Source organism: Callithrix jacchus, chromosome 13, assembly GCF_049354715.1.
Source record: "Callithrix jacchus isolate 240 chromosome 13, calJac240_pri, whole genome shotgun sequence".
Taxonomy (NCBI): Eukaryota; Metazoa; Chordata; class Mammalia; order Primates; family Cebidae; genus Callithrix; species Callithrix jacchus.
In genome coordinates, this window is record NC_133514.1 from 14279219 (window position 1) to 14307195 (window position 27977).

General features: G+C 46.0%; 1 protein-coding gene across 3 annotated transcripts in view; it reads right to left on the reverse strand.

Annotated features, from left to right (window-relative positions):
- The window catches only part of PTK2B (protein tyrosine kinase 2 beta), a 133824-nt gene that overhangs the window by 66701 nt on the left and 39146 nt on the right, over nt 1–27977 (reverse strand). The window contains exon 2 of one of the 3 annotated variants that reach the window (XM_035269934.3): nt 9970–10097. The exons of the other annotated variants lie outside the window; for them this stretch is intronic. The gene's annotated coding sequence lies outside the window, so the exon portion shown is untranslated. The remainder of the gene's footprint in view (nt 1–9969; nt 10098–27977) is intronic. 3 annotated transcript variants of the gene reach the window in all.

A 27977-nucleotide genomic window follows, 5' to 3' on the forward strand; every position in this document is an offset into this window, starting at 1 on the left:
GGCCAGCATTCTGCCTGCTCCACGGCCCTCCAGTCCAGCATTCACTAAATCCCCTCCCTACTCCCCAAGCCTTTCTCCCCGTTACCTTGAAAAGGAAGTAACCAGAAAGGTTGTGATTATTGCCAGCTATAATTCAAAAGGCATTTGTTGAGACTCTACCACGTTTTCAGCTCCCCACCCCCGCACCCATTACCCACCGAGAGTCCCTCTGCTGCCAGCTCTTGCCAGCCCAGAGGCCAGGTGACTTGGTGCGGGGAGGAGGGGTCTTGAATCCCTGCAACTTGCCAGATTTTTCTTATCTCCTATTTGGCCTCTGGGCTCCACTCTTTCCCCAGTTCTTGAAAAATCAGACTCATCTTGCTCCTTACTTGCCAGGTCATGAATGACTTTTGGCTGCTCTCCTCCCTCCTTTCCTTCCCTCCTCTCTCCTTTCTTCTTTCCTACCTTCTCTCCTCGCTCTGCCTTCCTATGTTTCAGGAGCCATAGCAGACCTGAAGCTATGAAGATAAACAGAAGAGGGAAGAAGGTCCCCATCTATTAGAACATAATCCAGTAAAAAGAAAAAAGATAAAACAGAACAAAACACCGCAAAACAGCCACAGCCTGCTAAGGTCTCTCAGAGAACTCTAAGCATGGGGCCAGAGGAAAATGGAAGAGAACTTGCCTACTGGGCCTCAGGGTCTCAGGAAAAAGTGACCCCAAAAGATCAGGAAACCCCATCACATGCTGCCTGCAGGGCTGGTGAAGAGGGTGAGCAAGGGGTGGCTGGGAAATGAGACCGGAAGGTGGCAATCTGCTAGGGAATTTTTGAACATCATCCATGGAAAAGCAAATTTTCATTTCAAAAATATAAATCTGGCCCAAGGAGACAGCACAGGCATGTGCTGAGAGGCCGCAGGGGCAGCCAGAGTAAGTGCCTCGTGTGTGTTTGGACACTGGCAGTCCGAGAGAAGGAAGCCTTGATTTGTAGCACTTGACAATTTCTCTGGTGTAAACACTTCCATTATGGCCGATTTCAAGCCACCAGCTTGATGGTACTGAAAGGGGAGCTGGGGAGAAATGGACGACACTGGCTTGTGAGAGTTGGTTCCAGCACACCACTGTCTGAACAGTGACAGACTGAGCAAAAAGGGCAGATCTCAGAGTCCCTGGCCTCACGCCACCTCTGACCCTTGATGTCCCACTTGGTCCCTATAGTGGTGGCACCACCCAGCCCTTCAAGACAACCACATACAAGGTCCATGGAGGCATAGAATCTTACCATGTAGTATGTATACAGTCACGGATAGTTAGGACTTGATTAAGGTATACTAGAACCTTCCTCCAGAGAGTTCCTCTTACTCTCCAGTCCTCTGAAAGTTGTTATTTTCAAAACCACACTCTTTGTCATCTTTAACCCCAAACTAAGTTCTCCTCCAACTTCTCCCCTTCAAATCATGATCTCAGCCTTTTCCTTCCCTCCCAACCTCCAACTCCTGCAAATCTCATGTCCCTCTCTGAGTAAGTGACAAAGTTGGTTGCTGAGCAGGGAAATTTGGTACCATGAAGAATCAATGTCTCAGTGTCTGAGTTCTTCCCCATTTTCTTGAGAGTTTAATAAGGAGGTCAGATGATAGCAGGTGAATTCCTAGCTGGTCAAACGGTTTCTTCTAAAGACTGCTAATCAAATGTCTGCATTAACCTGGATGGCAGACAGTTGCTTCAGTTGCTCCTATTGACACCTTTTAATTGGGTATGAAGGAGCTTGTGGTTATCAAACAGGAAGCATCAAGTTGAGCATAGGATTGAGAGAGATTATAGCTTTAACAGAGGATCAAAAAAAATTCTTGAAATCTTCACAGGCTGGTAAGTCATGCCAAGTTTAACAAAATACAACTTGTGAAGTGGAATAAATGAGCCATTCTTCATGTAGATTAAAAAAAAAAAGTCTTCCACAGTCTAGGATGAGAAAGATGTGGTTTAGCAGCGGGATGGATTAAAAAATAGGATTTCGGCTAACTGTAAATTCACTGTTAGTCACTATGATGCGGCTGCCAAAAACAGTTAATGTAGTGTTGGGGTTACCGGAAAACTCCTTAAAAAGGATGGTGGTTTCCCTCTGGGCTCTGCACACACAACCCTGCCGTGCACGCTGAGGGTCTGGGGTTTGAGAGGCCATCTTCTAGGGCAAGGACGTTCAACAAAACCCTGGAGTCTGGGGACCCTGTCATACGGAGCAGACCCCTAAAACCAAAAACAGAGTGAGTCATGGGAATGGAGGTTGGATTGCTGGTTTTGAACCGTTGTAGGACTGCCCAGTGAAAGACTGATCTACCTCCATTCAAGTCATCGTTAAGAAAAATGTACAGCCAGAGAGAAGGAGGGAAGAGGAGCTTCACATTGGTTTATCACATGCTGAGTCTCCCTTCATAGTGGCTTCTTTTTTTTTTTTTTTTTTGAGACAGAGTCTCGCTTTTGTTGCCCAGGCTGGAGTGCAATGGCACGATCTCGGCTCACCACAACCTCCACCTCCCAGGTTCAAGTGATTCTCCTGCCTCAGCCTCCCGAGTAGCTGAGATTACAGGCATGAGTCACCACACCTGGCTAATTTTGTATTTTTAGTAGAGATGGGGTTTCACCATGCTGGTCAGGCTGGTCTTGAACTCCCCTGAAGTGATCCACCCGCCTCAGCCTCCCAAAGTGCTGGGATTACAGGTATGAGCCACTGTGCCCGGCCCATAGCGTTTACATTTGCACATCACATGCTGACTCTCCCTTTATAGCATTTGCACCCTGGCTACCTCACTGCTGTCTCCCAAGGCAGGCTGCTCTCCTATTTTGAGGATGAGGAAAAGCGACTTACTGAGCAGCTTGCCTGGGGTCCCCTTTCTTCAGCAGCAGAGATAAGACCAGAGCTCAGATTTCCCACTGTACCCCAAGAAACACAGTCCACAGCCTACAACCCAGCAGTGAGCACCCCCCCACCTTCCCTCCACCCCTGAGCTTGGTCTCCACACATCAAGCTTATTTCTGTGCCAAAGAGTACAGCCCAGATGAACCTGCTTTTCTGATGTAGCCCCAGAGCCCCAGAATTCTGTTCAAACACAAATTCCTCGCAATGCATGGAAAGGAATGCAGACTTTTGACATGTTAATAGGTATGTAGTCATGGATATGCAGGACTTGATTAATGTATATTTCATGATACATTTAATAAACAGAAAAAAGTTGATGATTAAAAAAATATTCAAGTACTTTTTTTTTTTTTAACTAGAAAGTATAAACCCAGGTCTAACTGTACAGATGTAGGCCCCCCTATCTCTCACCATCTTAAAAACAACAAAACCACCCTCTTGCACAAGCTTCTCCACCTGCCAAACCCCCTAGTCTGCCACTCTTGGCAAACTTACTATGCAACAAATATTTGCTTTATGTAAACAGATCTCAAAACCATTAAACATGACCAAGTCCCCATCTGTAGATGTATTCAACTTTCATTTTAATGCAAATTGAATGAAACAGCAATTTTGATGCCCCTTCAAGCAAACAGGATGCCACCTGTGTGTGAACAGTCTTGAGAAAATTAAAAATAGATGGAAAAACCCTCAGCAGTTGAAAATGCTAATAAAAACAACTTTAAAAAACCACCATAAACTTATCAAGCAAGCCAAGTTACCTAGGGAAAAAAAAAAAAAGAAAATCTTTTGTTCATGGACTTGAAATGAACTAGTGAAATTGCCAATTACTCAGAACTGGCTTTCTGAAGCAAGGAAGTTAAATACAAAATAACTCACATGTGTTGATATGGCTACCCAACACTGGGAAACATACCGGATCTATCCAAGGCGAGGGGTGTGAAGCATTTGCACAAAGATGTTCCTCGCTGTACTATTTATAGTAGTGAAATAATAAGAATCAAAACAAAATGCTCAGGGAAAAATTTGAGTGCTAGCAATAATGATAAACTACGACAAAAATATGAGTAGTGCATGCAAAGATTTATATAAAAATGTTAAGTGACAGAGAATGAAATTTACATACTGATTAGAACTACATAAAAACACAGTCCACATTTAGAACTGCACACAGTTAAAGATCTTAAGTTACATCGGTTATAATATTTTGGTTAAATATACTTTGGAAATATGTAAAGTCTATTGCACAAAGATAAAAGCTGGACCACTCTCCTATGCATAAATCTCTAGCTCCTCCTCCGATATGATTTTTTTTTTTTTTAGACAGAATCTCACTTTGTTTCCCAGGCTGGAATGCAGTGACATGATCTCAGCTCACTGCAACCTCCGCCTCCTGGGTTCAAGTGATTCTCATGCCTCAGCCTCCCAAGTAGCTGGGATTACAGGCGGGCACCACCACACCCAGCTAATTACTGTCTTTTTTTAGCAGAGACGGGGTTTCATAGTGTTGACCAGGCTGGTCTTGAACTTCTGGCCTCAAGTGATCAGCCCACCTCAGCCTCTCTCGAAGTGCTGGGATTACAGGCGCCCACCACTGCACCTGGCCATGATACTGTCTTATTTTCTGTACTCTCCACGTGTCCCACAGAGACAGGCTGATCTTCTTACCATCAGGTTAGATGAGGAAGCAAATAGGCCCCTGAAATTCACCTAGATTTCTGGATCCTATCCAGAATCAGGCTTGGGTTAAATAGAATAGACACGTATCTCAATGAAATGTGACAAAAGATGCCTAGGATTACAGAAAGTTATCCCTAACTCTAAACAGTTCTCTAAGAGCCCAGAGTGTCTGGCAGTACCTTGAGGTTCTTTGGCACACCATGACCTTGATTTCCTTTCCAGCCCCAAGACCTTGAGCACACGCCCTTTTCCTACACCTCTTCATGGCTACCAAAGGGCTCATTTCCGAGAAACAGCAGCAGGTAACACAGAGTGCTTCCCTAGCCCAACCCCGGGCTAGCACTTTCCATGCACCATGAGCCCATTCCAGCCTAAAAAAATGCAAAAGGCAGGTACCTTTATCCCCCATCTCAAGGATGAGGTCAGTGAGGCTGAGCAAAGTGACTTCCCAAAGACCACACAGCAAGCAGAGAGCGTGGAGTCAGAAGGGGCTGCTGGAGTGGGCTTTTTACCACTACACCCTGCAGTGATGAAGATTCCACCTGCAATTCAGAGTACAGACCTACCCAAGAAGGAGGACTCATTCCACAGATACCCCCAGAGCAAGGTCCTCTGAGGCTCTGGATTCTAATGGTAAAAAGTTACTGTTAGAATGGAAACAACCTCAGACAGCACTTGGTCCCATGGGTCCTTCACCCTGTCTACACACATGTTGGCATTGCTTCAATATATAGTGTAAATATTGCTAAGCCTTAACCTGACCTAGTGCATAGGGACCTTGGGGGATGGGGCCTAGCCATCTGTATTTCTCAGTAACATCCCAGGCGATTCTTTCTTTTTCTTTCTTTTTTTAAGATGGAGTCTCACTCTGTCACCCAGATTGGAGTGCCTGCAGTGCAGTGGTGCGATCTTGGCTCACTGCAACCTCTGCCTCCTGGGCTCCAGCGATTCTCCTGCCTTAGCCTCCTGAGTAGCTGGGGTTACAGATGTGTGCAACCATGCCTGGTTAATTTTTGTATTTTTAGTAGAGACAGGGTTTCACCATATTGGTCAGGCTGGTTTTGAACTAACATCGTGATCCTCCCGCCTTGGTCTCCCAAAGTGCTTGAATTACAGACATGAGCCACTGTGCCCGGCCAAGGTGATTCTTTATAGAAATATTTTTAGGGGGACGATCCAAGATGGCCGATCGCTAACATCCCGGGATTGCAGCTCTCAGGGAAGGCGCTGAGAACTAGAGGACGCCACACTTTCAGACAAATTCTGGTCGCTCACGGAGCAGGAGATCCCCCAGTGGAGGAAACACACGGGTGGCCAGCGCGACTCTCGTGGCCGGTGCAGCGGTTCCGCCGGCACCTTGGCGCGGCAGCTCTCGGAGCAAAGTAAACAGGTTCGGAGGACCGGCCCGGGTCCCCAGCAGGACACCAGAGCCCGGCAGCGGCTGTGACGGCACCTCGGCGCGGGAGCGCTCAGCGCAGAGTGAACAGGACCGGTTCCCCTTCTGACCGAGGTTTGGAGCCCCGGGAAGGCAGAGTCGCCTACTACCGACACAAGAAGGAAGCCCGACAGGAGAATCCTGGGCAGAAAAGCACCATCAGTTTTAACGCCGCTGCTCTGGCCCTGGGAACTAACAACCTGGACGTCCACTCAAGAGACCTAATCTGAAAGTTGGTAATTTCAAAGAGACAGGTGGATAAATTTACAATGACGGGAAGAAACCAGCGTAAAAAAGCTGAGAATACTCAAAATCAGAACGCCTCTCCCTCTAAAGATGATCACAGTTCCACATCAACAAAGGAACAAGGCTTGATGGAGAACAAGCGCATCCCAATGACAGAATCACTCTTCAAGGAATGGATAATAAGAAACTTCGGTGAGTTAAAAGACCATGTTGTAGCCCAACGTAAAGAAACTAGGAACTTTGACAAAAGGTTTGATGAAATCCTATCGAGAATAGACAACTTAGAGCGGAGTATGAGTGAATTAATGGAACTAAAGAATACAATACAGGAACTCCGAGAAGTATGCACAGGTTTAAACACTCGAATTGTTCAAGCAGAGTAAGGGATATCAGAGGTCAAAGTCCAACTTAATGAAATAAAACATGAAGAAAAGATTAGAGAAAAAAGGATAAAAAGGAATGAGCAAAGTCTCCAAGAAATGTGGGACTATGTGAAAAGACCAAATTTACGTTTGATAGGTGTACCTGAATGCAAGGGAGAGAATGAATCCAAGCTGGAAAATACCCTTCAGGACATCATTCAGGAAAATTTTCCTAAACTAGCAAAGCAGGTCAACATTCAACCCCAGGTAATACAGAGAACACCACAAAGATATTCCTCAAGAAGAGCAACCCCAAGGCACATAATCGTTAGATTCACCAGGGTTGAAACGAAGGAGAAAATACTAAGGGCAGCCAGAGAGAAAGGTCATGTTACCCACAAAGGCAAGCTTATCAGACTTACAGCAGATCTCTCAGCAGAAACTCTACAAGCCAGAAGAGAGTGGGGCCAATATTCAACATTCTCAAAGAACAGAACCTTCAGCCCAGAATTTCATATCCAGCCAAACTAAGCTTCACAACTGAAGGAAAAATAAAATCTTTTATGAACAAACAAGAACTCAGAGATTTTATTACCACCAGGCCTGCTTTACAAGAGCTTCTGAAAGAAGCATTACACACAGAAAGAAACAACCAGTATTAGCCTTTCTAAAAATACACCAAAAAGTAAAGAGCACCAACATAAAGAAGAATTTACACCAACGAATGGATAAAACAGCCAGTCAACATCAAATGGCAGTAACCCTAAATTTAAATTGACTAAATTCCCAATCAAAAGACACAGCCAAAACCCAAAGGCATTTTACATCCAGACCAGTTTCACATGCAAGGATACACAAAGACTCAAAACAAAGGGATGGAGAAAGATTTACCAACCAAATGGAGAGCAAAAATAAATAATAAATAAATAAAAAGCAGGAGTTGCAATTCTCGTATCGGAGAAAATAGATTTTAAAGCAACAAAGATATAGTGGTAAAAGGATCAATGCAACAACAAGAGCTAACGATCCTAACACCCAGATACATAAAGACTTAGACTCAATGAGACAGAAAATTAATAAGGATATCAAGGACTCGAACTCAGATCCGGAACAAGTAAATTTAATAAATATTCATAGAGCTCTCCACTTCAAATACACAAAATATACATTCTTGTCAATACCACATCACACCTACCCATAAGTTTAAATGAAACATTGATTGGCCATTATTAATACTCAATTTTTTTCAAAATAAAGCAATATTTCCATTTACTCTCCCTCTTTCTCTTCCTCTTTCTTCCTCTCCTTTACTTATTTTTTTTTCTTTCCTTCTCTCAAAAAAAAAGAAATCAACTTGTAAACCTCTAGATCCAGGTCGGCAATGTCTCTCTCATTGCTTGATTTCCTTCCTTCCCTTCCCTTCCTCCCTCCCTCCCTCCCCGCCTCCTCCCTTCCTTCCTTCCTTCCTCCCTACCGTCCTTCTTCCCTCCCTTCCTGCCTTCCTTCCCCCCCCCAAAAAAAAAGAAATATTTTTAACTAAAATTGTACATATTTGAGCTGTATAGTATGATGTGTGTATGTATAGCAAGTTGATTATTACAGTCAAGCTAATTAGCATATTCATCTCCACACAGTTACCTTTTCTTATATGTGTAAGAAAACACTTATGATCTACTCTCTACAAAGTCCTAATCAATGCATTTAGGCAAGAGAAAGAAAGGAAAGGCATTCAAGTTGGAAAAGTGGAAGTTAAAGTGTTGCTCTTTGCAGATGACATGATTTTATGTAAACACCTAACGACTCCACCAAAAAATTGTTTAGCGTCGATAAACAAATTCAGTCAAGTTGTAAGATATAAAATCAACATATAAAAACCAGTAGTTTTTCTGTATACCTATAACCAACTAGCCAAAAAAGAAATAGAAAAAGTAATCTTGGCTTGGCACAGTGGCTCATGCCTGTCGTCCCAACATTTCAGGAGGCTAAGGCAGGAGGACTGCTTGAGTCCAGGATTTTGAGACCAGCCTGGACAAATAGGGAGAACCTGTTTGTACAAAACATATAAAAATCAGCCAGGTGTGGTGATGTCCATCTGGTCCCAGCTACTCAGGAGGCTGAGGTGGGAGGATCTGTTGAGCCCAGGAGGTCAAGGCTGCAGTGAGCTTTGATCGTGCCAATGCACTCCAGCCTGGGCAACAGAGTGAGACCCTATCTCAAACAATTGTTACAAAAATCAATAAAATACCTAGGAATAAATTTAATAAGAGAGGATATTTTTTAACCAAGAAAGATCTTTACAATTAAAAGTATTAAAAACGGACGAAAGAAATAGAATAGGCCAGGTGTGGTGGTTCCCATCTATAATCCCAGCACTTTGGGAACTAAGGTGGGCAGATCATAAGGTCAGGAGTTCAAGACCAGCCATTTCGAGACCAGCCTGGCCAACATGGTGAAACCCCGTATCTACTAAAAATACAAAAATTATCCAGGTGTGGTGCCATGTGCCTGTAATCCTAGCTCCTCAGGAGGCTGAGGCAGGAGAATTGCTTGAACCCAGGAGGCAGAGGTTGCAGTGAGCTGAGATTGCACCATGGCACTCCAGCATGGGTGACAGAACAAGACTCTGTCTCTGAAAAAATGAATGAATGAATGAATGAAATAGAAGAGGACACACACACAAAATGGAACAATGTTCCATGTTCATGGACTGGAAGAATTAATATTGTTAAAATGACCATACTACCCAAAGTGCTCTACAGATTCCAAGCAGCCCCCATCAAAAGACCAACGATACTCTTCACAGAAATATAATAGAAAAGATAATCTTAAAGTTCATGCAGAGTCACAAAAGACCCCAAATAACCAAAGCAATTTTGAGCAAAAAGAGCAAAGCTGAAATCATCACACTACCTGACTCCAAAGATACTACAAAGCTAAAGCAACCAAAATAGCATGGCACTAATATAAAAACAGACAGACAGACAAATGTAACAGAATAGAGAACCCAGAAATAAGTCCCCATATTTATAGCTAGCTGATTTTCAACAAAGATGCCAAGAACATACATTGGGAAGAAGACAGCGTTTTCAATAACTGGTGCTGAAAATCCTGAATAACCATAAGCAGAAGAATGAAACTAGATCCTATCTCTCACTATAAACAAAATCAACTCAAAATAAAGACTAAAATATAGATTCAAAACTATAAAACTACTAGAAGAAAACAGGGTAAATCCTTCACGACATTGGTCTGGGCAAAGATTTTGCAGGTAAGACTTCTAAAACACAGGAAACAAGAGCAAAAATAGACAAATGGGATTTTAAAAAAGTAGAGACAGCGTCTCACTATGTTACCCAGCCTTATCTTGAACTCCTGGCCTCAAGCAATCCTCCTGCCTTGACCTCCCGATGACAAATGGAATTTTATCAAGCTAAAAGCTTCTGCACAGCAAAGGAAACAATCGACGGAGTGATGAGGCAACCTGCAGAAGAGGAGAAAGTACGTGCTAACTGTTCATCCGAATACACGAGGAACTCAAAAAGCTCAGTGGTAAAAGAAAATAATAATGTTTTTAAGAAATGAGCAAAGGATCTGAAATGATATTTCTCAAAAGACAACATACAGCCAGGCACAGTGGCTCACATCTATAATCCCAGCACTTTGGAAGGCCAAGGTGGATGAATCACTTGAGATCAGGTGTTTGAGACTCTGGCTAACATTGGGAAAGCACCTCTCTACCAAAAATACAAAAGTTAGCAGGGCGTGGTGGTATACACCTATAATTTCAGCTACTTGGAAGGCTGAGGCACGAGAATCACCTGAACCCGGGAGGCAGAGGTTGCAGTAAGCAGAGATTGCACCACTGCACTCCAGCCTGGGTGACAGAGTGAAACTCTATCTCAAAAACACAAAGAAGACATATAAATGGCCAACAGGTATATGAAAATACGTTCAACATCACTAATCATAAGGGAAATACAGATCAAAACTACAATGAGATAGCATCGCACCCAGTTAGAATGGCTATTATCAAAAAGACAAAAAATAACAAATGCTGGTAAGGATCTTGAGAAAAGAGAACTCCTATACATCGTTGGCAGGAATGTAAATTAGTATAACTGTTGTGGAGAACTGTGTGGAGATTCCTCAAAAACCTGCAAATAGAACTACCATATAATCTAGCAATCCCACTACTGGGGATTTCTCCAAAGGAAATGAAATCATTATGTTGAAGAGATATCTGCATGTCCACATCTGATTGCAGCACTACTCGCAACAGCCAAAAGAGGCAATCAACCAACCCAAGTGCCTATCGACAGACGGGAGTGCTCTTTAGCCACGAAAAAGAATGAAATCTTGTCATTCACAGCAACGTGGATGAACCTGGAAGACGTTATGTTCAGTGAATTAAGTATGGCACAGAAAGAGAAACACTGTATTTTTTCACCCAAAAATGGGAGCAAAAAAGTTGAGCTTACAGAAGTAGAGAGAATTGTGGTTATTAGAGGCTGGGAAGGACAGGGTGGAAGGGGGATGGAGCAAGGTTGATTAATGGATACAAAATTAAAGCTAGATAGGAGGAATAAGTGCTAATGTTTTGTAGCCCTGTAGGGCAACTAGAGTCAATAACTTACTGTATATTTTTAAATAGGTAGAAGAGAGGATTTTGAACGTCCCCAACAAAAAAAGAAATAATAAGTGCTTTCCATGATGAATACGGTGATTACTCTGATTTATTACGCAGAGTACACATATATTCAAATATCACTCTGTACCCCATAAATATGTACAATTATTATATGTCAATTTAAAAAATTACTAAAATATTAAAAAAATGACTGTCTTAGCCAATCTGAGGTGTGTAATACAGTATGCCTAGGGACAGTCATCATGATGTACTTGAGATCTCCGGGACTTATTTGTTATATATAAATAAAACTGTGTTCTCTTTGACCAACATCTCCCCATTCCTCCACCCTCCTAACATCTCAGGTGATTCTGGTAACCACCCAGTGAGGCTGAAGAATGGCTGGCTTGGCCCTCAACTCACTGTGAGAAATGAATTGAGAGAGACTCACTACTTGGTAAGGTCTTCCCGCTGGGAACCAGGTCTCCCAGTTCCCAGGCTGCAGACCTCCCTTCCAGGGCAGAGCTCGGCAAACATTCGGTGCTGTGATGGATCTCGGGGAGTGATGCGTTTCAAAGGCAGGCCCTCCTGGGTGTCTCTGTCTCTTATTTCAGAGCAGAGTTGTGGTTTCAGTTTGTTTCTGGTCGTTACCCAAGGCCCTTACTGGGAAATGGGTGCTTGGGTAGACAGAGAAACACGGTGGTTTTAATCATTCAGAGTTCAGAAAATGTGGGGGAACTCTGGCCCTTCAAACTCCAGCCACGAGGCCTCTAAACCCTGAATACAGTAGCGGGGAACCCCCGCTCCTCCTGCCGGGTACAGCTCTTCTCTGGCAAGTCTCCCCAGCTCAAGTCACACTGTAGCAGGACTTTTCCTCCCTGGCTAAACACATCGAATAAAACACAAAGGGAAAACCCAGCTGAATATTTCCTGAGCAAGGTTACAAAATGACTGTTACATCCTTTTAGAAGAACAGTAGGAGAAAAAGGTCTCAGGGACCCAAAATCAGACATGAACACAGCACCAGGCAGCCAGGGTTAGGCAGAGAAACACCTGACCCTGAGAGTCTCCTGCGGATCACGACGTGAGCTCCAAGGCTCTGAGAACAGGAGCTTATGGACAGGAAAGCTCAGCAATATACTGTCCAAGCAACAACAATAACAACAAAAACAACACAGGGGCCAGGCCTGGTGGCTCACCCCTGTAATCCCAGCACTTTGGGAGGCCAAGGTGGGCAGATTGCCTGAGGTCAGGAGCTTGAAACCACCCTGGGCAACATGGTGAAACCCCGTCTCTACTAAAATAAAAAAAAAAAATTGGCCAGATGTGGTGACATGTGCCTGTAATCCCAGCCACTTGGGAGGCTGAGGTGGGAGAATTGCTTGAGCCCAGGAGGCAGAGGCTGCAGCAAGCCGAGATGGCACCATGCACTCCAGTTTTTTTGTTTTGTTTTTGAAACTCCATCTCAAAAAAAAAAAAGCCCAGATTTTCCCTGTAATGCAGGGAAATCTCACCTGGATGCAGAGCCTCACTCATAAATTAATTTGTGTGTATGGTAAAAGGTAAGTAATAAGGAGACTGCTTAGGCATACTAAATTAAGGGAATATAAAAACTCCAAAGCTTATATGCAAATTTTCTACGAAAATGTGCTCCTATGGTTACAGCTCAGTTGTACATGGAGGAAAAACAGAGAAATTAAAATAGTTGCAGTGGGCTGGGTGTGGTGGCTCACGCCTGTAATCCCAGCATTTTGGGAGGCCGAGGTGGATGGATCACTTGAGCTCAGGAGTTTGAGACCAGCCTGGGCCACATACAAGACTATTTCCTCTTCTTCTTTTTTTCTTTTCTTTTTTTTTTTTTTTTTTTTTTTGAGACAGAATCTTGCTCTATCTTGGCTCACTGCAACCCCCGCCTTCTGGGTTCAAGCAATTTTGCCTCAGCCTCCCGAGTAGCTGGGATTACAGATGCCTGCCACCACACCCAGCTAATTTTTGTATTTATTAGTAGAGCTGGGGTTTCACCATGTTGGTCAGGCTGGGTCTTGAACTCCTGACCTCAGAAGATCCACCTTACTCGGCCTGCCAAAGTCAATGCTTTGGGATTACAGGCATGAGCCACTGCACCCAGACAACACTCCTATCTCTACCAAAAATTTAAAAAAAGAACCTGGCATGGTGTCATGCACCTGTAGTCCCAGCTACCCAGGGGGGTTAGGTGGTCCAGGAGTTCAAAGCTCGTGAGCTATGACTGTGCCATTGCACTCCAGCCTGGGCGACAGAATGAGAGACCCTGTCTCCAAAAACAAACAAAAACAGTGGTTGTAGAGAGGAAATTAAATGTTTCCTTTTAATGTTGGCTTGATTTCAATGATAAATACTTGTAAAGACTCACTTTGGCTGCCTCTTTAAATATATTAGACCCAAGCCTGAAAAGAATGAGAAGGCTATGACCTACTTCCAGCCCCCAAGAACTGCCATTCCCCATGCAACCACCTTGGGGACAGGGCAGTCGGAATCCTGAATCCTGGGTTTCATCTCTATAAAAATCAGACATCCAGCTCCCCCATGTCGGATGTGAGTCTATGTTTGGCATAACGGTTCCGGGGCCCTTTCTTCCTTTAGCTCTTTGTTCATTGAGGTTTCTGAAGCACACAGGAAGTCAGAAAAAAGAACAGTAACCCACTTCTCCACAGCCTCACCGCAGACAGGAGGCAGCAAGGAGGAGACAGCCAGCAAGAAGGGGACTGTGTGCTGCTCTCCCCAAGCTCTACTGGGGACAGGGAACAAGATGAAGCAGGTGGGAGGGGAATATGTGGGTTATGTCTATACCCCAGTTTTCAGGAGCCCCAGAAGGAACCAAGTTCTACTTTTCTGCTTCTATTAACAGTATTTTCTGATTGTTTTGTGAGTATACACACACACATGCACAAGCTGTAAGATTTTATACTTTGAGTCACATGCAACTTAAACCCCAGAGCGACACTCAGATAACTTGAATACATCACCTTATCTATCTGACCTCAGCTTTTCTCATCTAAAAAGTGAGGGGATTAGGTGAGAGGAATGTTCTTCCACGAAGTCTTGCACATGAATATTTCATACTGTTGTAAGTGATCGTTCAGCTCCTCAAGCGGCTCATTTCTTCATTGTTTGGCTAAAAATACTTCCATACTTGCAGAACCCCCTGAATACCTCGCCATAGCCCTGGATTCCTTTAAGTCTGGGCTAAAGACCCTAGACTAGGATTGATGCTTCCAGGACTGTCTTCTTGGTCTGTAATTCTGGGATCTAAGCTTGTTAGCTATAAGGAAAGACGTTGGTTGTTGAGGGAGATATGGGACAGCGGAGGGAGAAAAGGAGAGGGAGAGGAAAGCAGGAAAGAAAGAAAAAGATAGAAGGAGATACTGAGATACTAAGATTGTAAACTCACCAATGGCAGGAACCAGAGATAAAGGAAATGTCAGATCATTTATTTTTACTTCCGTTGTTTTTACAGGTGAGGGAGGGAACTGAAGTCAGGGATGTTCTCCTCCCCCGAAGTAAATGTCCTGGTACCCACCAGGCATCCAAGTAACCCCTTAAGGACTGACTATGCAGGTGACATCAGGAATAGTGTTCAACAGAGGAGGAGGTTCACATTTTCCAGAACCTTCTCCACCTGCATCCTGATCTTTACCTGTGAAGCATGCTCTTGGGAGAGTCTCCTTCCAGCCAGAGCTAATGTGCCCATCTGTTTAGAAATGCAGTCTCCACTTTAACATAATGGCACCCTTGAGTAAAAATACCCTCCTGTGACACTCACAGTACATGTGACAGAGAGCTTGCAGAGCACTAGCTCTCTGTCTTCTTTCCTCCCTCTGGAGTTGGTCCTGGCCTCTTTACAGGAAGGACATACTGGCTCAGAAAGGGTTAAGACCACAGTCAGCTAGAGACAGAATCAGGACTAGACCTCAGATCTCCCCACCGCAGCCAAAGAAGGATGCCAGGTGCACAAAGTTCTTATCACACCGGCATGGAACGAGCACATTTTTGGAGCTCTGTCTTGGCCCAGTCAAATCATCTGGAACAACTCCTGCTGCCTCCCTGAACCTCAGTGTGCTCTCCCATAAAATTTGGGCATGTTAGCACTATCTTTCCTAGAACTGTTGTGAAGATTAATGAAAATAATATCTGTAATGCACGTGGTAAACTATACCTCCCCAACGCTGAGGGTTGGCCATGATCACAGATCACCTGAGTTCCTCTAGTTCCTTCAAGCATCTGCATATTTCAATGACAGGGGCCCCTTTTGGCAAAAAATACCTATCTATTCCATCTCTGGACTACTTTCAGTACCAGTCTTTCCTAAGATATGTCAAAGGAGTTTTTCTACACCTTCTACCTGCAGGGGCCAGCTCTGTCTCTGGAGCTGTGAGACACGAGTTGCATCCCCCTCACTCCCACTTTGCACAGCGAGTATCTGGTTCTAAACACAGGAGTGAAAATGTTATAGGAAAGGGGTCCCAATCCAGACCCCAAGAGAGAGTTCTTGGATCTCACGCAAGAAAGAATTCAGGGCAAGTCCATAAAGTGAAAGCAAATTTATTAAGAAAGTAAAGGAATGAGAGAATGGCTATTCCATACAGCAGTCCCGAGAACTGCTGTTTGCCCACTTTTATGGTTGTTTCTTGATGACATGCTAAACGAGGCATGGATTATTCATGCCTCCCCTTTTAAGACCATATAGGGTCATTTCCTGACATTGCCATGGCATCTCTAGACTGTCAAGGCACTGGTGGGAGTGCAGTAGTGAGGACGGCCAGAGGTCACTCTTTTTGCCATCTTGGTTTTGGTGGGTTTTGGCCAGCTTCTTTACTGTAACCTGTTTTATCACCAAGTTCTTTATGACCTGTATCTTGTGCTGACTTCCTATCTCACCCTGTAATTTAGAATGCCTTAACCATCTGGGAATGCAGCCCAGTAGGTCTCAGCCTCATTTTACCTAGCTCCTATTTAAGATGGAGTTGCTCTGGTTCACATGTCTCTGACAAAAAGAAATATGAGGGTTGGCGGGGTTTGAGATTATTTCAGTCCAAGCCCACCTGCTGCTGAGACACATTTTAGTCCCGACCTCAAGAAGCCCATAGGCATCAGTTTGGACAAGATCTGCTGATACCAGTGATGGTCACCAGAAGTCTCCAAGGACTGCTCCCTTTCAGGAAGGCCAATGGCACTGGTTGGAGTAGGGGCAGCCAAGCCTATTGGTCCTGCCCAAATTGACCTGGCCTAAACCCACTCTGCAGCTCCCTGCTCTCTGGGTCTAGGTCTTGGGTTCTAAGGACTTTAGACCTAAATGGGCTTTGAGGGTGACTACACCTCTAGACTCTCTCCCATGGCTTTGCAGCCCACACCCGGGGCCCCTGTCTGATGCTTGGTCCACTCCCAGCTCTGGTCTCTGCTCAGCCTCGAGCTGAGGTGGCAACCACAAACTTCTTTGTCCCACAGCACAGCTGAGCAGACTAACCTCCCATTCTTGGGTTCTATTCTTGGCTGTCAACATTGGCATCATGTGTCGTTTCTAACTGAATGGCCGTGTGCCTGGTGAGGGGAATGAAGGCTCCAGAACACAGGCTACCCTGCTCACCAGTGCAGCCCATGGCCCTTCTGGGAACAAATAGTTCGTACAGGCAGAATACTAAACCAGACATGGCATGCTTCTATACAGCTGTGGACACCGGTGCATAACTGGGTAGGAGAGAGATGCCTGTTGTGGGAGAGGCATATGAGACAGGGAAAGAACATGGCCCCAGTAGGCAGAAAACCTGGGGTCTTGTTCCCAGCTCTTTGCTACCTAGTACCTTATGACTGGAAGGTAATGGATCACAGCATTGTAGGATTTAACACGGGAAGGGTCTGGTGGATTCTAGAATCTGAATGCTCCTCAAGGGACATCATTAGAAACACAGGTGGTCTGCCCTGGACCGAAAGGTCAGAACTAGTGGGTGGGGCAAAGGGATTTTTATTTGAACAGAAATGATAATGCCATGCTTTGGAAATGACTGTATGACTGTCAGGAAGGCTGATGCCAGAGAGGGAAACTCAACTGCCCAAGTCAGACACTTAGTTCAGGGCCAAGCTGAGACCAGGTTGAAGTCTCCTCATCTAGGCTGCGTCCTGGCTCTAAGACCTTAGGCTCTGAGTTCCCTATGTGTCCAGGTCAGGGTAAGGGGACTTGGGAGGGCCTCGTTGGTCTGGCAGGGACTGTGCTACTGCTCACATCTTCCTTCTGGCCCAGAAACTCCCTATGATGCAGCCTGGGCACTCCTGAGCCCATGTCTTCCTTGTGATTGTGAGATCTCATAGATGAAGATGATGAGCCACTTCCACCAGCCCCTTCCAGCCTCACAGGATGGTGGGAAAGCATTGAGTTCCAGTCTCCGCTTTATAATCCCCCATGAGACTAATCAAGTCGGTTCAGCTCTCTGGAGTCAGGTCCCCTCTGTTCAAAGAGATAAGGCTGGACTCTCAGGTCATTTCCAGCTCACTATGCTACTAGATTTATAGCATCTCAGGGCTGAAAGGAATCGTGGACATCACATAGCACAGTGCTTCTTGTCTGGTGCACCTGGGCAAATTGATTCCCTCAGCCCTTGAGGGCATGTGGGCCAGGCTTTGTAATAACCATGTTTTCTGGTTTCTACATTTGATGCTCTGACTGACCCTGGAGGGACTGCTCCTCCCAGGGCCAGACAGTTTCTGACAACTGCCTTTCATATATGCAAACGAACCATTCAGAGACCACATTCACACTGGAGGCCACTGTCCATCCAGCCTAATCACCCCAGGGTAGCTACCAAGTACCTGGGGACAGCACCTATGTGAGAGCCCAGAGTCTGCTGAAATTATTCACATGAGCCAATCCTAAACCTGCTACACTGTTTCATGTTCCTTCCCACGGAAATCACAATGAATGCTCCTGCTCACAGTTTTTCTCACTCCCTCTGCCTCCTGGCCCACACTGGTCCTGCCCTACGGGACCCTGCATGGTGTACTGGGACTCCTGTCACAAGGGGTCTGTGAACATAAACTTCTTCCTTCATGACAGTTGTCTCTGTATCTGCATGTCTTACCAGAATAAAAAAAATCCCAAGTATCCTCGAAACAGGCTGGCCATAATTTGAACCTTTCGTCTTAAATGCAGTCCCCTTTGGGGTTTCAAATCCCCATGTCTACTTTTTGTGTGCCCTGCAAATACTTCTTTTTTTTTTTTTTTTTTTTTTAATTTTTTATTGGATTATAGGTTTTGGGGTACATGAGCAGAGCATGCAAGACAGTTGCGTAGGTACACACATGGCAGTGTGCTTCCTGCAAATACTTCTATTGTCTATGTGCACTGCACATGAAAAAGGCTTAGAAGCTCCAATGTGCAGCACCTGCTGCCCCTCAGCCTGGCAACTTACCACCTATGCGTGGGCATTTCCACTTCCAAGGAGCTCTCCTTGGTGGAGAAGGCTGCCTTCTCACTGCTGTTGGTCCTTGCTTGGACTTCTGCCCTCTGGGGACATGCAGGGTTGGTTCAATCCCTCCTTATTGCCATGTCTCCTCAGCTTTTTACAAGCAGCAGCTCTGGGTTCCCTTGAGGCTTTTCTTCTCCCACCTAAATACCTCTTGTTCAAGAGGCACATTTTTCAATATTCTGTGGCTCTAGAAGATTCCATCTCAAGGCTCTTCTCTCGGGGCCTCTCTGCTTCAAACCGGAAGGAGAAGAGAGGACACCCTCCCCTGAAAAGATGTCTGACCACTGCCATATGACCACTGCTAGTTTTTTTTTATGAGAGTTTTAATGTAAAATCTCTAATTTTTTTAAAATTAGTTTAGAGACAGAGTCTTGCTGTGTCACCCAGGCTAGAATGCAGTGGTGTGATCATAGCTCATTGTAACCTTCATCTTTTGGGCTCAAGTGATTCTCCTACCTCAGCCTTCCAGCTAGAACTACAGGTGTATGCAACCATATCCAGCTCTGTTTTAAATGTTGGGAAGAACTTATACAATGTAGAGGCAGGGAGGAGAGATGGGTCCTCTCCCAGCCACTTACCCAAGGCCAATTATCTCCAGCTGTTTAGCTCCTTTCTAATGGGAGGGCACAGAGTTTTCCCATCACTACCAAGTCCCCTCCCCAGGCAAAGAGCTATGCAAAGACTCAGGTCATGGAGAACACTTTAGACAGTAACTCGCTGGAGGAGTCTGTGTGGGGACTAGGGAGTAAGATGTCTGATGCATGCTTTGAACACAGTCTCATGCTGCCTCCCTGCTGTGGGCCCAGAGAGAGAACACAGCATGCTGCTGCCATGGGCTCCCCACTGGGGCAGGGCCAGGGCCCTGACATTTGGGCCTGGGTGTCTTTTCTCCTAAAGCAGCAGCGGTGGTAACATGCATGAGTGAAGCCTGTCAGGCATGGCTAGTGAAGCCTAAGCCAACAAGACAGTGGGTATATGGGCTAAGGGAGCAGCTGTGACTTGGGTTCAACAGATACTTACCTTGTGAGAAGGGATGCTTGACCTCTATGTGGCCACTTCTAGTCTTTGAAAGAAGCTGGAAATTTAGACTTTGCATATGAACTCTCTAATCTTTAAATGCTAGTGCAGATTTACAAATCAGTATAAACTAACAAAACACATCCTCGGATTGGATCAAGTTCCAGGACTGCTAGTTTGCATCCTCTTTCCCAAACTCAGCTAGGGGTACCCTCCCTTCCAGGACAGGGTGGTTGCCAGCACAGCCCAGGTGTCCTCAGCTATCCTCTAAGGCTGCCTCAGCTATAACGTCCTCTGACCATTGCTCCCTGTGGTGGTTAATGTTCTGTGTCAACTCGACTGGGCTACAGAGTACCCAGATATTTGCTTCAGCACTATTCTGGGAGAGTCTGTGACGGTGCTTTTGCATGAGATTAGCTTTCGAGTTGGTAGACTGAGTAAAGTGGATAGACTTCCCTAATGAGAATGGGCCTCATCCAATCAGTTGAAGGCCTAAATAGAACAAAAGGCTGACACCTCCCCCAACCCCTGCTGAATAAGAGAGAATTCCTCCTGCCTGAGGGCCCTCCAAATGGGACACAGCTTTCCTGCCTTCAGAATCAAACTGGAACACTGACTCTTCCCTGGGTCTTGAGCCTGCCGACTGCAGATCTTGGGACTAGCCAGTCTCTGTCTTCCTCTGTGCCAATTCTTTATAATAAATCTCTTTATAGACATCTCCACATCTTACTTGTTCTGTTTCTCTTGGTACCTTAACTAATACACTCCCTTTGATTAAAAGAGAGTTAACACCTTTGAGGAAGAAGCTGAATATTTTATCAAATGAAAGCTCCTCTTCTGGCTCACTGATCATTTATACCATATTTCTAGTGTTGAATATAATAACAATAGCAACTACTATTTATCAAGCACTTTGTATGTATCAGGCATGAGGTTGAGCAATGCATATATGCTTTCTTACACAATTCACACAACACCCCATTCCTCTTGCGGAACATATGAGGGTCCCTAGGTCAAGTGTCATATCCATCCTTCCCAAGCCATGTGCCTCTGCCTGGACCAGTGCCTGGCACAGATCAGGTGCTCAGTAGATTATTCCTGAAATCAAGAAATGAACTCTTCTTTAAAATAGATTATGTTGGCCAGGCACAGTGGCTCGCTCCTGTAATCTCAGCACTTTGAAAGGCCAAGATGGGCAGATCACCTGAGGTCAGGAGTTCAAGAACAGCCTGGCCAACATGGTGAAATCACATCTCTACTAAAAATAGCAAAATTAGCCGGGCATGGTGGTGTGTGCCTGTAATCTCAGCTACTCCAGAGGCTGAGGCAGGAGAATTACTTGAATTCAGGAGGTGGGGATTGCAGTGAGCCGAGCTTGTGCCACTACACTCCACCCTGGATGACAGAGTAAGATTCTGTTTCAAAGTAAAATAAAATATAAAAATATATTGTTCATATCCCCATATTACAGATGAGAAAATGGAATCTCAAGGACAATAAATAACCAGCTCAAGGTAACAGGGCTAAGAAATGGTAGAGCCGAGACATACCCCCAAGTCCCTTGAGTTCAAAACCCACATTCTACAACCAGTGTGTATGGAAAAGCTGGGCCCACCTCCAGCGCCTGACCTTGGCATTTAAAAACTATAACTCTCTGAGCCGGCAGCAATGTCTCCACGTAGCTTCCTCAACTCTCAGCAAGCCCCAGCTACCCACAGGCTGACAGCTTTACTCCTGGACAGTCCACCAGGGTTTAGAAAGACTAACGTGGGGCCAGGCATGGTAGCTTACACCTGTAATCCCAGCACCTGGGAGGCTGAGGCAGGTGGATCACTTGAGGCCAGGAGTTAGAGACCAACCTGGCCAGCATAGTAAAACCTGGTCTCTACTAAAAATACCAAAATTAGCTGGGCATGGTGGCAAGCACCTGTAGCCCTGGCTGCTTGGGAGCCTGAGGTGGAAGGATCGTTTGAATCTGGGAGGTGGAGGCTGCAGTAAGCCAAGACTGTACTGCTGCACTCCAGCCTGGGCAACTCTGTCTCAAAAAGAAATTAATTAATTAAAAAGACTAACTTGAGAGTCTCACCACAGCTTCATCTTTAAAAACGAGAGAAAACCCAGAGAAGAAACCCACTGAAGTCGGATCACCCTCTTTTCAAAGAGTTGCTTTGAGGTAACAGGGGAATCTGATGCACAGGCTGAGAATTAAGACCGCCGAGTAAGATGAGGCTGACCACACTTGGCCCTGGTAGGAGGTTGTGAGGCAACAAGTTCAATTTCCAGGAACTCCTTGCCCTTGCATTCTGCGTTGCTCTTGAGCCGCATGTGGGTGAAGGATGGATATGACACTTGACCTAGGGACCCTCATATGTTCTGCAAGGGGAATGGGGTGTTGTGTGGATTGCATAAGAAAGCATATATGCATTGCTCAACCCCATGCCTAAAACATACAAAGTGCTTGATAAATAGTAGTTGCTATTGTTATTATATTCAACACTAGAAATATGGTATAAATGATAGGCAGATAGAGGATGAGTGGTGAGTGGACTTAGGCATACCTCACAAAAGGGAAATCATACCAACCACAGGTAAGAGATGAGAGGGGGAAAGGATGAAGGCCATCACAGTAAGGCTCTGGATAGACCACAGAGGAGGGGACTGACATGCATGGGCCTTCACACACTGTCAGACCTACTGCTTTACCAAAGAGTAAACTCATAACTTGGTCTTGAATGTTGCCACATACACCAGTCTTTTCATCTGCTCCTTAATGATCAAATCTTCCTACCCTCCAGCATCTGGAAAGCATCCCTGATTGCTTTCTTCTTCCTGGAAGCCATCTCAGTCCATAAATATACTCGGCAGTACACATCTGCTTTGTCTAAGACAAACAATGGTCTGATTTCTCCATTTCTTACAGCATCGAGCTCCCTTTCAGTGATTTCAAGACAACACAGTTGTTCTGACAGTGACATATCCGGGTACAAGGAAAATTGCACAGTCAGAGTGTTATGGCTCTGAACACCCAGGAACACTGAGACCCTGAACCCAACACATCCTCAGTGGGGCCTCAGTTGCCTCATTGAAGCAGAAGGCTGGACCAGCTCTGATCATCTCTGACTTAAGTTCTTTTTTCCTGAGATGGAGTCTCACTCGGTCACTCAGGCTGGAGTGCAATGGCACCATCTCTGCTCACTTGCAACCTCTGCCTCCCGGGCTCAAGCTATTCTCCTGCCTCGGCCTCCCCAGTAGCTGAGATTACAGGTGCCCACCACCATACCAGGTTTAATTTTTATATTTTTAGTAGAGACGGGGTTTCACCATGTTGGTCAGGCTGGTCTTGAACTCCTGACCTCAGGTGATCCACCTGTCTCAGCCTCCCAAAGTGCTGGAATTACAGGCATGAGTCACCACACTCAGCCTTAAGTTCTTAATACATGAACTCCTGTGTCACTTGGCATTGAGTTCTTTGCAGATAGAAGCCCCTGGAGCCCCCAAGCACTGCACAGGACCCAGTCATCGCAGTTCCCCTACATGCCAGTGAAGGGATCCTGTGATTACAAGTGGGTAGAAGGTGAGCTATGAGGCAGGGTGTGGAGGAAGAGGTCTTAGGGCAAGGCCTTTAAGAAGAGGAAAGTGGAGGCTGGAAAACATGAGGAAGAGGTAGGGCATAAGGAAGAGATGTTACTCCATTCTGCTTTCAACCCAGTATCACAGCTCTGTTTATTCTGAGAAGCAGCCAGCTGCAGCTCCGAAATAGAGATGCTGAGAAACGCCTCTGATGACAGAGACTGCTGCTGGGGGAACAAGGTTACAACAGCCCTTTACAAGGGCTAGAGTGAGAGAGACCTGGAGAGGGGAGACACTCCTGGACCTCTTTTCACTTCCACCTGCCCCCGCTGCCTCCTCCCCAGCCCAAGGCAGCCCTAGTTCTTCTTTCCAGGGTCTCCAGGGCCCAGGGCTGGCACATGACAGAGCAGAGTGTGGCCCTGCCATTACTCCAGGCCCCAGCAAGAATGGTCAGTGTTCCTTGACAGAAGCCCCACAGCCAAGTAGGACAGATGGCTTCCTTCTCCCTGGACCTGAATATCCTTTTCAAGCAACGTCGCTGGGAGCAGGAAAGAGAATGAGACAAGTGGATGGAACCACAGGGCTTGCTAAGTGTCTGTATTAAGAGCTTGTGTGTACTTGCACATGTAAGCATGAGAAAAATCACACCAAGTGGAGTTTATCAGGCAGGAAGCCTTGTTTCCAGGTTATTGAAATAGGGCAAGACTATTCCAATACGGGAGGGAGACTGAACTCAATTCTGACCACGAGGGGAGCAGCTGGGGATTCATAGCCAGTGGGCAGGGTGAGGGAGTCAGTGAAGGGATGAATACCAAGGGGACCTTGGCTAGGTAGCAATGGTGGTGGGGGAGGCGGGGAGGGGGTGGTTACTGCTGGACTTTCTGGAGCTTAGCAGGCCAAGGAGCAGGGCTGGTGGGGGCACAAAGAGGACTCAGAGGCAGCTGCCTCAAGTTTAGTCAAGGAGGGTCCTTGTCAATAGAAGGGAAGCAGAGAGAGAAGGGTATTTGGTGATATAGCTGTTCCCCTCCCTCACCCATGTGAGCATCAGCTCTGTCACCCACTCACTCCACAGCAGAGAGAAAGGATGGTCCTAGGCCACCTGGCATCTGCTAACAAGGGCAGCGTGGGTTTGGACCCATATAGGCCCATCCCATCCACAAAGTCCACCAGCCTGGGCCTGACTCCACAGCACCGTATTCCCTGGGGCCTGCTTTGCCCCCTGGGTCTTCTGGAATCAGAGAGTCCCTGATACAGTTTAGATGCTTGTCCCTTCTGATTTTATGTTGAAATGTGATTCCCGGGGTTGGAGGCAGCGTCTGGTAGGAGGTGTTCAGGTCATGTGGGCAGATCCTTTATGAATGGTATGGTGCCTTCCCCATAAGTTTAATGAGTTCATGTGAGATCTGGTTGTTTAAAAAGGAGGCTGGCAGCTCCCCTGCTTCTGTCTTGCCATGGGAGACATCAGCTCCTCTTCCCTTCCGCCATGATTGGAAGCTTCCTGAGGCCTCACCGGAAGCCAGGTTGATGCTGGTACCATCCTTGTATAGCCTACAGAACCATGAGCCAATTAAGCCTCTTTTCTTTATGAATCACCCGGCCTTGAGTATTCTGCTACAACAATGCAAACAAACTGATACAAACCCTGACAGGACTTTCCCCATCAAGGTCCACTGCATTTGTCAGGGATTGACCTAGGGTGACTGAGGGGAGAGGTCATTGTCCTGGGGGCCTGTCACTTTCCTCCCTGTTGAAATGGACACTTGGCTAAACATGGACAGGTGGGCGAGCCCAGACACCCCACACCTGGGCTGTTCAGTCCCTCACCATCCCCAGCAGGACCAAATGGACCTAGTCCAGGTGGACTTTCGGGACTTTGTTCAACAGCCTGGAATACCCTCCAGCTGTCACTGTGCCCACTGGAGGGTCTCTCAGGCAGGGCTGGGCTGCCCCCAAAGCCAGGATGGCCACTTGGCTCAGGCCTCACAGGACGAGGAGCCCTTGACATTATTTCCAAATGAGTCTGTTCATTTAGTCAGTGTGTGTGTGCGTGCCTGTGTGCTTCAAGCTATTAATTGGTAAAAGTAAACATTTAAATGACATCATAATGTTTGGGGCCCTATTTGGCTATTTCTCTCTCTTGTTCTTTCTTAAACCAGAGAGACTCCAAAAATGGAAGAGGCCCAGGCTTCTCTAGAACTCTAGAGACCCTGGTCTCAGGCACCTTCTGCCTCCTCACATTGAACATTCCAATGCCAGCCAAGCCACGCCACTCTGCCGCCTCCTCCGCTGCATCCTCTTCTCAGTCCAATTCTGTGTCTGAGGCTGCAGCTCCTCCCTTCCCCGGCACCCTCTCCAGCCCCAGCCCAGCACTACCCTCTACTCTCCACACGCAGCCACAAACACCCCTTGATATGCTTGAGCGGGAGCCTTAGAGCTGATCCTCTCCCAGCCTCTATTGTGTGTGCTCAGAAGTTTCCAACGAGACTTCCTGACTCCCTCTGGGGAAATGGGATGGGTGACAAGAAACCTGCATATTGTAAAGACTGACCTGTACAGGAACGCTGCTCAGGAAATACCTGCCTGGGAGCGAGAGGACAGGTGGCGAGAGGAAGAGGCTAGAAGTTGCTGCCATGCCCAGATGCCTGCTCAGCTTCTGCCTGGAACTGACTCCATAGGATTTTTGGCAGACCATGATCTGGCTGGTGGAAAGGCTTCCTAAGATTAATTAGGCAAAGGCCAACACAGCACCACAAGAACCCTGGGCACCCAAATCTAGAAGCTGGATGTTGCCTGGATGATTGCTTTGTTTACATAGGAGATAAACAAGATTAGCACAAAACCTCAGAACACGGAAACTGGGGGGATTAGTCTAATGCCCTAAAAGCAGTAGACTGTCTCCCGTGGGGGATGGAGAGATGAAGGGTGTGGGAGGTACTGGGATGGATCCGTCCTCAGGGACAGTGAACTAATTCTAGGATCGGCAATAAAGCAAGATTTTCTAGTTACTTGTGCCACCCCAAGACCCACGAGCCACGACGTGCTTCTCTGAGTTTCAGAACTTCTAGTTGATCATGGGAAGTAGTGCAGGTGGGTCCTTGTCTTACTTGACAAAGAAACTTCTTTGAAGCATGGTATCAAGAAGAGGCAAGGCAGGCGTGCCAGGGGTGGCTGCCAGAGGCCTCGTGTTTCTGGGGTGGTGTCAACAGAAAAATAAAACATCAGGTATGATTAGTGCTTCTGTCTCAAATGCTTCTGTCAGGACTAAGTCTGAAGTTCATTGCTTTATGTCATAACTAAGGAGCAGTTTTACAGCCTTTGACAGGAAGGTAAATTACCAGCAATGGCTGGCTGGAACAGTCCTCACATCTGGGTCACCTCAGGCCCTCCTAGCTTTAAGGTGTGTGCATTTTGCCTTCTAGGAGGGAGCACAGGCTACTACTAATAACCTTAAAAGGTGGCTCACACCTGTAATCCCAGCACTCTGGGAAGTCGAGGCGGGTGGATCACCTGAGGTCGGGACCAGCCTGACCAACATGGAAAACCCCTGCCTCTACTAAAAATCCTCCCCACCCCCAAAAATAGCAGGACTACCAAAAAAAAAAAAAAAAAAAAAAAGCCAGACGTGGTGTCATATGCCTATAATCCCAGTTACTTGGGAGGCTGAGGCAGGAGAATCACTTGAAACTGGGAGGCAGAGGTTGCAGTGAGCTGAGATTGTGCCACTGCACTCCAGCCTGGGCAACAAGAGTGAAACTCTGTATCAATATAAATATATAAATAAAAAAAAAATAATATTTGGGGTATTTTTCATGAGCTGGTGCAAATGTTAACTCATTTAATCCTCAAAGAAGTTGGTACTATCATTCTCCTACCATGTTACATATGGGGAAACTGAGGCATGGGAGATTAAAGGAACTCTCAGTGCCACAGAGATAGGAAATGGCAGTTCTGTTTCCTGTTTCTTTAACCAGTACACCACACTGTCTCTCAAGGAAACATGAAAGACTTTACCATATTGCAAAGGAAAGAAACCAAGGCATGGGCAAGGTCCCTATCTTGCTAAATTCTTCCTTTTTCCATAGAAAGAGACCAAGGACAAAGTGTCATGGGTCTCCTGCCTTCCCTCTGGCTAGGGATGAACTTCAGGTTTGTGACTACAATCAATTTAACAAACACTTTGCATACACCCAGTGGGCAGAGAGAGTAAGTACAAAAGGGGTAAGGAGTGATCCAGGGACTTACAGCCAAGTTGGGAAGACAGATATCGCCATTGAGTAACACCACATGACACAATGTGGTCATGGCAAAAGAACGGGACATGAAATGATGTGTGGGGAGCAGCATGAGTGAAGGAAGTTAATTTTACTTCATGGGAAAGGCAGGATCTGAGTTGGACTTTCCAGGCTGGATAGGTTTGTAAACAAGAAGAGGGGTTGAAGGCTGTCAGCAAAACTCACATGCATATGGGCAAATGGCAGGAGAGCCTGAGGCTTGCCGACGATGTCATCGAATGTGTCACGGTTTGCAGAGGTGACTGCCCACATGCACAGGACAGATATGTAGGGGGAGACCCTGGGGCAGCAATCGAGTGGCCAGTGTATTAATTTGGGGAAGAATAAGTAGTGTCTTACTCCAGATGGGGCAATAATGA